The 9,731-nt window shown below is 45.3% G+C and overlaps 1 protein-coding gene across 2 annotated transcripts in view; it reads left to right on the top strand.

Annotated features, from left to right (window-relative positions):
- Positions 1 to 5,062: 5,062 nt before the first annotated feature.
- Positions 5,063 to 9,731, top strand: part of CYSLTR2 (cysteinyl leukotriene receptor 2) — a 38,440-nt gene continuing 33,771 nt past the window's right edge. Inside the window, exon 1 of one of the 2 annotated variants that reach the window (XM_058685686.1) lies at positions 5,063 to 5,264. The gene's annotated coding sequence lies outside the window, so the exon portion shown is untranslated. Of the gene's footprint in view, positions 5,265 to 5,802; positions 6,057 to 9,731 lie in introns of those variants that run through there. The other variant, XM_058685704.1, reaches the window with a different exon arrangement.

A 9,731-nucleotide genomic window follows, 5' to 3' on the forward strand; every position in this document is an offset into this window, starting at 1 on the left:
AAAGGAAAACAAAGAAATGGAAAAACAGCTAGAGGGGCATGGAGCTGAGGAATCTATTTAAATGGGTCATATTGAGGCAAATCAATATGTTGATTGGAATGATCCAGCGAGGAAGAAATTTATGCCATAGGAGGCAAGAGCTTGAGTAGGGACAGATGATTGGCTGGAGAGCACAAGAGAGGGTCTGGCTTTGGAGAAGAGCAGGTTGAGAAGGCAAACTATCAGCTGTGGGTTTTCACACAGGTTCTGAATTCAGTGGTGGGAAGATGAGGTAGTTCTCATCTAGTTGTATGTATTTTCTCAGTGAAGTATAAAATGAGGTCGCAAGCTGACAGTGAAGAAAAAAGTTTCCTGTAGGTTTGAGGAGGGAGGAGAAGTTGCCACAGAAGAGGGGACTTGATTTACCAGGGAAATGTGACCATTTAAAAGCTATTGTTATGCCCAGAATTCGTGATCTCCAAAGACCACCAGGGAGCCGAGTCCAATGCAAAAGCAAAAGAGCCTTTATTTGAGCTAGCTCGAGCTCAATCCCCTACCTGCACCGACGCAGCGGTGAGGTGAGATACCGGGGAGAGAGAGCAAGTTTCAAAAGCACAAAAGTTTTATAGGGGTCTAGGGGCAGTTGGTGAGGTAATGGCTGTGGCCTCAGCTGATTGGCTGGGGAAGGGTCGGAGTCCTGTTACGCAGGTCGCTGGGCATGTTTTGATCAGGAAGTTTGAACGGGTGAGCGGGAGGTTACTCAAGGGGAGGAGGCCTGGTCTAGGTGAAGGACACAGAACAAGATGGAGTCAGCTGGTGTAGGCCCGCCCTTTCACTATCTTATACATTTTTTAAGAAAAAGAAAAACATGCAGCAGGATTGTTTGATTTTCTTCTCCCAGTTTCTGCTGCTGGAATGCAGCCATGTAGCAAGCAGACAGTTGGGTTTAATGAGGGTTGGTGTTTTGCCGGGTTAATTAAATGGCGGGAGAGATAGGAGGCCCAGGGTGTTTGTAGCAGTGAGGCTGATGTGCTGGACCATGGGCTCTGAGTCCAGGGAAGTGTATGGTGCATGTATGCATGCATGCGTGAGTGCATGCACACGTGTCCTGGGGATTTAGAGGGCCACGTGGTTTTGAAGCGTAGCTGGAGTGGGGAAACTCAAATGAGTGAATCAGGAGGTGAAGAGGTGGTGGCCAAGAATGGGCAGGGTGTTGAAATAGAGAATTTGGAGATGGTGTGCTTAACGGTGAAGACAGAGTCAAGGTATGCCAGAGGGGGCAGATGGTGGAGGTGGGGTGGAGAAAGTGGCCACTGGAGTTAGAGGCCAAGAAACCAGAGGCTAGAGTTCTCCTCTCCTTTCCCATCAGACATCAAGCACAGGCTTTGTGTCTCATTGGTCCATGGTAATTGTTGACTAAATGTTGGGCATGAGGCCAGGTACAAGTGAACAAGGAGCAGGATGGAGGGAGGGGAAGTAAGAGAGGTAAGAGTAGTCTCTCCATGATCAGCTATCCCCTTGGTTCTGCCTAGAATGCTGCCATTTATAGGTGTTTAATATATTCTAATGGAGTAATCTGAGGTCCACGGGAAGACATATTTGACTCAGTTCAATCTGAGCAATGTTTATCGAGAACCTTATATCTTTAGAATGGCAGACTCTGTGCTGAGAGTACCTAGGAAAGGCTATAATCAAGTTGGAGAGAGGGCATAAACCATTCGTTAAACTGCCAGGCAGCTTCTGCTAAGTGCCAAACAGTGAATGAATACATTGCTTTGCCTCCTCTTTTCAGAGAAGGGAATTTCTTAAGAGGTCTGTTTGAAATCGTAGGGTCTCAGGAAAGCCTGCTGTAATACATTGTGGAGCTGAGACTGAAAGGGCCCCAAAACAGACAACTTGCAAATAGATACATGCTTTGTTTGGTAGTTTTCACCTTTCCTCAAATGCCTTCAATCTTTATTCCCGAAACAGAACTCTTACGAATGAAGTCTTTCCCCTTGTGTATAATCCTACTGATTCCTCATAAAATTGTCCTATTTCCCTCTATAGTAGGGTTTTCCAGAGAAACAGAACCAATAGGATACACAAACGCATGCACGTACACAAATTTATTTTAAGCAATTGGCTCCTGCAAATGAACCCCATGGGACAGACTGGTAGGCTAGAAATCCTGTTAAGAAATGATGATGTCTGGAGTCCAAATTCCACAAGGCAGCAGGCCAGAAATTCAGGCAGGGTTTCTATTTTGCAGTTTTGACAATTTCTTCTGCTTTGGGAAACCTTAGTTTTTCTCTTAAGGCCTTCATCTGACTGAATGATGCCAACCTACATGACAGAGAACGCTGTGCTTTACTGAAAGTCTACTGATTTAGGTGTAAATCTCATCTAAAAAATACTTTACAGCAATCTCTAGATTGGTGTTTGACCAAACCACCATAGCGTAGTCAAGGTGACACATAAAATTGACCATCGCACTGGCCTAGAAGATAATCAATACTACAGGAATTTAATTCATCTGGTTTTTTCTTTGGAATGTTTATAGTCTATCAAATATATAATTTTTGTGAAAGTCTTATCCGAGCTATTATTCTTTCAGCTTCTTGCTAATAGGTACTATTTTCCATTCCTCTTTCCATCATTTCCCCAAACTTAGCCACTATTGTATATTGGTGTATTATCAAGTCCTGTGCTGAGTGCTTTGCATGCATTAACTTAGTTATTCTGCAGAACAATCCCGATTGGACTGCTACATCATTGTTATCATTTCACAGGGAGCAAAGAGGCTCAGAGAGGGTAAGTTACATGCACACACACACACACACACACACACACACACAGCTGGAACTAGTGAGGCAGAGTGGAGCTAAGGCTGGCTATTGTTCCCTGCAGAGTACCTGGTGTTTCTCCAAAATTCCCTCTGCCATGAAGGCCCTGCTTTCCATCTGGGGCAGCCACTTCTCTCCAGAGCCAGCTCCTGCCCCACAGCCTCTGAGAGGCCATTTCTGCTGTGCTCTTCCTTAGGAAGAAGAGCTGATGGGAGCCAGCTGATGGGAGCCAGATGAGGGGGTCTCTACTTCACCAGGACATCAGGGGGAACACCAGGGAGTTCCCACAGCAGGGAACTGATGAAGCTACACCTTATCCTAATCTTCAAAGCCAGAATGGCTGTCATTCACACAGAACTACCTATAGCAGAGGGGCACCTGGGTGGCTCAGTCGGTTAAGTGTCTGACCTTGGTTCAGGTTGTGATCTCACAGTTCGTGAGTTCAAACCCCACTTCGGGCTCTGTGCTGACAGCTCAGAGCCTGGTTTGGATTTTGTGTCTCCCTCTGCAACCACACCCCATCTTGTGCTCTCTCTTTTTCTGTTTCAAAAATAAATAAATAAACTTATTTTTTAAAAAAGAGGTACCTGTAGTGTTCGCTGAGCCCTAGGACTGGCCCCCACTGGCACAAGTACTCAGAAATGTTCGTTTTCTGGCAGTGACCCTCTTGAGGGCAGGACCCACATCTTAGGTGTTATTGTATATCTTCATCCTATGTGGACTGACACAGCTCTGCTTAATGTTTTTGTTTGTTTTTTAGCAACAATGTATTTTTTTAATTTTATTTTTTATTTTTAAAATTTACATCCAAATTAGCATAGAGTGCAACAATGATTTCAGGAGTAGATTCCTTAATGCCCCTTACCCATTCAGCCCATCCCTCCTCCCACAACCCCTCCAGTAACCCACTGTTCGTTTTCCATATTTAAGTCTCTTATGTTTTGTCCCTCTCCCTGTGTTTATATTATTTTTGCTTCCCTTCCTTTATGTTCATCTGTTTTGTCTCTTGAAGTCCTCATATGAATGAAGTCATATGATTTTTGTCTTTCTCTGACTGACAAATTTCACTTAGCATAATACCCTCCAATTCCATCCACGTAGTTGCAAATGGCAAGATTTCATTCTTTTTGATTGCCGAGTAATACTCCATTGTGTGTGTGTGTGTGTGTGTGTGTGTGTGTGTGTGTGTGTGTATATATATATATATATATATATATATATATATATATCACATCTTCTTTATCCATTCATCCCTCAATGGACATTTGGTCTCTTTCCATACTTTGGCTATTGCTGATAGTGCTGCTATAAACATGGGGGTGCATGTGTCTCTTCGAAACAGCACACCTGTAGCCCCTGGATAAATGCCTAGTAGTGCAATTGCTGGGTCGTAGAGTAGTTCTATTTTAGTTTTTTGAGGAACCTCCATACTGTTTTCCAGAGTGGCTGCACCAGCTTGCATTCCCAACTCTGCTTAATGTTTGTTGGACAAATGGATTTAAAAAAAAAAAAAAGAATAAATGAAGATGTATTTTTTGAAGTTGGCAAGATTATTTCATTTCTTTCTTCATCCATACACATATATTTACTAAGTATCTACTATGTGTCAGTGGCTGTATAGACAGTGGTGCTACAAAGACATGTGAGATTTTTCTAATTCTGGCCCATAGGAGAAATTCATTTATTCTTTTCTACTCTTCTATACAGAGAGGAAAAACAACAGCCATACAGCAAGCTGGTTCCTTAATGTGTCCTACTAGGTTTCCTGGGGTTTCATCCTTCCAGGCTCCTAATTACCTAACATGTTCAAAACAGAAGAGTCTTTTTATGTACGCCAGGGGCAGGAATTTATAAACACTGACATTCCTGGAGTGTGGAAAATTCAGATGTCAGAATGCCTTCTTCACTGCATGTTTCCCATCTGTTTGTTTTTCTACAGCATCTACTCCTTTGCCAAACCCACCTCCCTCTACTCCACCAGGACAGAGCCCAGGTTAGACTGCCAGCCAAAGCTCCTTTCCTCCCGGGGCATCTTTCCCTCCCCACTGGAGCAGAAAGTAGTGCTAATTGGGCCCTGGGAAGTCATCAACAGGAGTCTCATGGCTCATCTGTGAAACGCAAAGTGAATTGGTTCTTCTGGACAGTTCCTAAGTGGCTTGGTGCGTGTGACCTCCCTAATGACTCAGATGTGGAATTCTGAGGTCTCCAGCTATTAAAGCAATTGTAAAGTACTCTTTAGATACTTGGATGCATGATGCATTTTGTGTTACTGTTTTCTTGGGCCATCAGCTTGTGCTTATTCTACTGAGCATGCCCAATTGAAGAAGAACATTCTGCCCCCATTTTCAGCGCTGTTGAAATGGAGAGAAGCCTGAGAAACTAAGAAAACTACAGTGCCAAATAAATGGGAGTGCCGTGGAAAAGCTCAGTAATACTAAGAAGAGTCCATCATTTCTGTCGGTAAGTAGAAATCACTTAATATGGATAGATGGGTTTATCATGTCAAAGGGATCTATGGTTTGTATCCCAGACATTGCTAATGGTCGGAGGATGCATAATTACTCAGCATCTCTGAAATGTGCCCACCTCATTATTTAGGCTATGTGTCATCTGACAATATCTCAAAGGGTCATTGCAGTGTACATGATACATGTGTGTGTGGCAGTGCCTGCATGGGCTGGGCCCACGGAGGATGCCTAGTGACTGATTGTGGTAGCATCTGAGTGTGATCAACACATGCCCCTCATAGAGTAAAGAGCTCATCAGAGAAGCCCATCCATCAGCTCACATGGGCTGGGGTGGTGTAGTTGCCAGAGTCCAATCGGGAACACAGAGCCCACTCTGAGTATTTACAACAGGGAAGGTTTATGCTGTGATGGAGGAGCTGACTGAGAGAGGCATGAGGTAACACAGAGATGACCCACAATGGGAGGTGATTACCATGGTGGCTGCAGGGACAAAGGGAGGACATGGCCTTCCCCAAGCCCAGGGGTCTCCTTGCAGGATCTGGGGCCATGGGGGGCCAGGAAGGCAGGAACTGGAGCCACAGAGGAGACATAGCTGCCATCAGAAGGAAGGGAGAATGAGAAGAAATACCCTGCCTCCTCACTGCCTTCTTCCACACTCCAAATCCAGCCAGAAGCTGGGCTGACCTGGGGGTCTGAGATATGCATCCTTTAGGGATGAACCTGCCACCCCACCCCAGAGAGAGCAGAGGAGAAGGTGGGGTGGTGGTGAGGAGTAGAACTGAGGGTAAGCAAGCCCAAGCCCCAGGCTGCCAGGTGGGCCTCAGATCCTGCCTCACTGGTAAAGGAACCAGATGAATGGTCTTGCTCGGAGGTCTTCATCTGGGGTGACAGTCCATTTCCAACTATCTCCCCCTGTCTTGTCCTTGTCCCCAGCCTCCCCATCTCTATTTCCCAAATGTCTCTGAGGTTTTCTGCTCAAGATGGGTCATCCTTCTGTGTACAGATGTGAAAGGAGGAGGCACAGGCCTTCAGCCTGTTGCCATTGTGATTGCTGTTTAAATGCCTGGGCACAAGCAGTGCCTGGGCTGACCAAGCGCAGAGGGAAATCAGGGTAACACCACCACTTCTGCCGCTCTGCCTGGAACTAGGTGGAAATTGCTCACAGGGTCTCTCGGGGAGCCCCAGGTGCTCTGGCACAGAGCCTGGCCATGAGCTGGGAGATCAGGAGAGTCCCCTGCCCCTTACCCCCTACGTTAATTCTTAAAGCTCCAGCTTCAAACTCAGACTTGACCCAGGGAAAGCTGAGAACAGGACATTCCTTAGGGTTTTCTGGTAGCTCATTTGCTATTTTCTCAAGAGTCCTTTTCCATCATCTGCCATGTTAAACTTCATGTTTATAAATTCTCCCCTTACCATCAAGTGATGGCTCAGCAGGAAGGAGGTCCTAGAGGGTGTAGGTGGATTTACCCCTTGCTAGCTGGCTGTGGCAGGATCCCCTCACCACACTTCCACTCCCAGTAAACCAGGCTGGCTTTGCCTTGTGTATAAACTGCTGTGTATCCACTATAAGTAAGGAATAAACATTAAAACTGCTTAACTGTGTTTATCAAGGATTATGATTTGTAAGGAATTGAGCCACAGTGAACACAATTTACTCTGATTCAGAATAAATTCATAACATCTTAAAAAATTCGCAGACTCTGGGATTAGGACGTGGACATACATTTGATGCTACCATTCAGCCCACTACACTGGGTAATTCTTTTATCTGTTTGTCTTATCACAGAATGAGCCCTCCCATGCATAAACTTTGCTGCTTTCTAAATTCAAGGTTTCAAGTTTTGTTTCCATTCCTTCCCTTTGTTAATGACCTAAATAGAAACATGATTCATACTGACTTCTTCCTTGGTGTTTAATCTTGCATTATGAAAATAAACACTTTCCCTGATGCCTTTAACACTAGTTCTGACTTTTTAAGAATCCCAGGTTTGTGTTTACAAGAATATACCTGCTAGATTCAAGTCAATGTCTCTAAAAGTCTGAGTAAAACTTCTGTGACTGGTGTATCAATAAAATCAGCAAGAAATTGGCCCTGATTTTCCTTAATTCACTTTGTTATCCAGGACCAACTGAGATCTCCTTCAAAATCAGAGCTGATTCTCATCTTTCCAGGAATTCTGCAGGCCTTTAAGAGTTTTAGAGAAGTCCTTGGGCCACCTGGGTGGCTCAGTCGGTTGAGCATTTGAGTCTTGATTTTGGCTCAGGTCATGCCTCACCCTCTCATGGTTCGTGGGATTGAGCCTCATGTGGGGCTCTGCGCTGACAGCATGGAGCCTACTTGGGCTTCTCTCTCTCTCCCCCTCCCCCACTCACGCTCCCCCCACCTTCAAAATAAATCAATAAACTTAAAAAGAAAATCTATGAGTTCCAGAGAAGATCTCTGTGGCCTGAAACATGCTACACATAAAACAGGCTGACATTATTCCTGTTTTTTTCTCGAGGTTGTCAGGAAAAACAAATTAGAAAAATGTGTTGATTTATTTCTCTGCTCTTTTAGGGTTATATTTTTGTTTAAAGTCATGGATCTTTTCTGTTTCTACACTAAACAAATGCCTTCATTTGCCATCCTGGAAAGTTGGATTATAGTAAGATTTCATCTCTTTGTGTTATCAGGCCAAATTGTACCAAAAAAAGAGACTTTTTAGTGGATCCTTCTCAGTGAATGACTGCCTGCCTCTGGAATGCTTAGAAATTCCAGACTGTTCTAAAAATAAAAGAAAGTCTTAAGAGATTTCTCCTCTCCCTCCCTGAGGTTTACAGATTCAGAGGTAGAGGGGGAAAAGGGGAATTTTCCCTCCTCACTCATCTTTCTAACCATCAAAAGGAGTCTTATTCTGCTCCTTGAAAACCTGATAGGCAAGACTTAGTTCTGGGGGTGCAGGGTGAAATTTTTTCCACTGCTTTTATTTTAATGAGTTGGACATTAGCCAGTTTGCTGAACTTTTCGGGGAGGAGAAGGAACACCTATAATGATTGCCTGTAGACTTTGTTTCTCAAGCGTTTTTTTTTTTTTCTTTTCTGAAGGTGAGAATAGTAATGTTGTGATATTTGTCCACTGTTAATTTCCACTTGGGTCAATCCAATATTAGAAACAGAGTTCCAGGCCCAGCAAGAACCTCGTTCTCTGAGCAGCAGCTTCGGCTCCAGCCCCTTCTCCACAGCCCCATGAAGAGCCAGTACAGCTAACCACCCGCCGTACCCCCGGTTCTGTGTTGTGAAGGTCACGTCACCACACTGTCCTGGCCACAGTCATTGTGGGAGAGCTGTGGGACATTTGTACAGTAGTTCCAGGAGCCCCTTTCCTCTTCATCTTCATAGCGGCAGCAGCCCAGAACTTTTGAGGAAGACATACTTTTTTATTTTTCTCCAAGTTTCAAGACTTTTGTCACTTGTGGAAACTACAGATGGGATAAGGAAGGATTTGTGGTTCTGGCTCCTATCACCCGGCCAGAGTCAAGGCTGGGAAGGGCTGGGGCAGGGGCAGAATCAGTGGTTTCCAGGGTTGTAGGAGACCTAGATCTGTCCAGACCCAGCATGTCTTTCCTGTGGTATTTGGGCTGGCAGAGGACCCTAGTGGAGTGGGGTCAGGTGCACAGGCCCTGGGGACTGTTAGCAGCTTTTCAGACCCCTGTCCCAGGTTCTAGGCCTGGTGTGGCACCAGCTGCATAGCCGCCTGCCAGGAGTGAGAGCCTTTGCACGTCTGAGCCTGCACTTCTTCGGAAGAATCACGATGATTTTTAAGGTCTGTTCCAGGTCCAGTGAACAAATTCTAAACAAGCAAAACAAACAAGGCCTTCCTTGTTTATCTTCAAAGAAGCAACTGATGTTTTCTATCCAACACAACTTACCGTTTTGTGCTACTGTTAGGCCCTAAAATAGTGCCTTTTATTTTGGGAGATGAACAAACAGTTTAGTTTGACCGGAGCCTGGGAAAGGAGAAAGAGAGCCACCAGCAGGAAACGTGACCTGAAAGGGAGGCTGAAATGGGTCCATGAAGGCAGACTGCTCACGGATGTGGGCATGAGGAACCACTGGCCTTGGCACCATGCTTTGGAGGATCCCTCTCTGGTCCTCCTCCAGTACTTCCTGTCCCAAGCGCACAGGGAGGCTGTGGAACTAACCTCCTCCAACTTCACTGTCTATAGTGTGTTTAGGATACTTGAGAATTCAGCACCCAGATGTCCCCGGGGACTCCTTTGTGGCCGCCTCCTCAGATGTGTAAGAGCATACAATTTGTGGAGCTATTCTGCCTAGCGGTGGTCAAGGGCAGCTGTTCTCAGGGGCAGGGAATGGACAAGAAAGCTGGAATATCCACAGGCCTAAGTGTGGGGCTCCTGATAACGTGTGAGGGAGCCAAGGGTGGGACAAGAACACCGGCAGCTGCCGATGTCTGTGGTGA

Source organism: Neofelis nebulosa, chromosome 1, assembly GCF_028018385.1.
Source record: "Neofelis nebulosa isolate mNeoNeb1 chromosome 1, mNeoNeb1.pri, whole genome shotgun sequence".
NCBI lineage: Eukaryota > Metazoa > Chordata > Mammalia > Carnivora > Felidae > Neofelis > Neofelis nebulosa.